Source organism: Gekko japonicus, unplaced genomic scaffold, assembly GCF_001447785.1.
Source record: "Gekko japonicus isolate JY-2015 unplaced genomic scaffold, Gekko_japonicus_V1.1 scaffold268, whole genome shotgun sequence".
NCBI classification, from domain to species: domain Eukaryota; kingdom Metazoa; phylum Chordata; class Lepidosauria; order Squamata; family Gekkonidae; genus Gekko; species Gekko japonicus.
The window spans coordinates 1,000,796-1,002,760 of NW_015167064.1; positions in this window are offsets into that span (position 1 = coordinate 1,000,796).

The following is a 1,965-nucleotide window of genomic DNA, read 5'->3' on the forward strand; positions in this document are numbered from 1 at the left end:
AGGGGGAAAAAAGGGGGGGGGGGAGTTTACAAATTTCCAGTGTCTGAGAGGGGAGACTGGCTGTTGGTGCACCCAAGAGCTTTGGCAAGCCAAGCTAACACTCAGAGAGGGCCCCTCGTTGCCTCTGTTCTCCCCCCCAAACAAAAAAGATCCTCCGAGTGCTCCAGAGCACACTGATTTCTGCAGCAGCCTAATTGCTCACTCACAACTTTAAGGCCAGTAACTCACAAAGTAGAAATTTTATTCACAGGACTCCGCAGCTTAGAGTTTAAGCGACTGGCTCCCCCGCTGCCCCCAGACTCCGTTTGTGATCCCAGGAGGGATTCTGCCTCTCCCCCGTCTCCTCCTGCGTAGGAGCTGGCCTGATCCTGTTTCCCCGAGGCGAACAGGAGCTGTGCCCCAGGCCCCCACACACCCCTCCTGATGCTGGGGCTGCAGCGACTGTTGAAGGGGGACATGTGGGTCCATGAAGACAAGGTGTGGGGAAGCAAGCAGGCGGGAGAAGGCAGGAGGAAAACCCCAGGCACAGGGGGGGAAGGGTGGCCTGTGAGTGGGCTGGCAAGGGGCTTGGTGCACATGCCTACCTCGCTGCCTTCCTATCCTCCTCCTCTTGGCACAGCAGCACCAGGTCAGAGCAGCCAAGCCCCACCCCGCCAGACAGGCGAAGCCCAGGGGCACCAAGACAGCCCCTTAGTTGCACCAGAGCAGGGCTTTTGGCGAGGGTGGGGCGGCAGGCCGGCATGGCGCCCCTCCATAAGCAAATGCCTAAATTCTTCTATCGGCAGTCCGGCCATGCGCGGGTGACAGAGGAGGGGGCGGGCCTGTTCACTGGGGGAGCGTCGCTTCGGGGCGCTCTGGCCTGAAAAGAGGCCTGCCTTTACTAAACAGGTACCACTTTGGTGGGAAGGTAACAGCATTCCGTGCACCTTGGAGATTTAGTCATGCTAGCCACATGACCACGGAAATGTCTTCGGACAGCGCTGGCTCTTCGGCTTGGAAATGGAAATGAACACCGCCCCCTTGAGTCGGATTCGACTAGCTGTCGAGCAAGGGAAACCTTACTCCCTCTCAAACTCACAAGCCACACGGGGTTGTTGTGACAATAAAAGGGTGAAGGGAGAACAACCCTTGAGTGCCTTGGGTAAGAGCAAGATTTTAAAAGTGTGCTAAAATTTCAGACTTTCTTTGAAGGGACTGGGGGGGGGGGCTCCTCAGAAGCTAATCAAGGATTCCTCCCTGACAAGATCACAAAGGGAAAACACCTTGGCACCATCACCAGTCTTTTCCTACAACATAGAGACACTCTGGAATGCATTCTCAGTTCACCTGAAATGACAGTGAGGCTCAATGGCTACACCCAGGGGTAATTTCCTGCGGGAGCGCACAGGAGCGGAGCTCTGGCAGTAAGGAGCCCAGGGGGCGGGCACATGCAACAAGCCCCACCCCCTGCTCCCAGCAGCCCTCAGTCAGAGCAAGAAGCAGCCAGGTAAGTTGCAGAGCCCACCCACCCCGGCCCAAAACAGTCCAGTGGCACCTTTAAGACCAAGTTTTATTCAGGTACAAGCTCTCCCTCCTCAGTGAGGACAGATCTGCACGTTCCCCTCCTAATAGCTAGCAATCCAGAACAGTCCAGTGGAGCCTGAGCGGTGGGTGTTGCCTTCTGACACACTTCCGGCGATGTCAGGGGTTGTGGCATATGCAAATGAGTTATGCTAATGAGCTCCTGCACCTCTTTTCCTACGAAATGACCTCTTTTTCTACTAAATGACCCCTAGCTACACCTATTACAAACCGAGGGTGAAACCTACAACTGTCTCCAGAATCCTCTGTTATCCAACTATGGATAACAAACTACTGCCCAAAATCAGATAATGCAAGCCACTGAGACATTATACAACTCAGAGATGGTACTTGTGTTCTAGGAATGGGCACGGTGTTAAACCTTGCCTTGCCTAGGGTACTTTC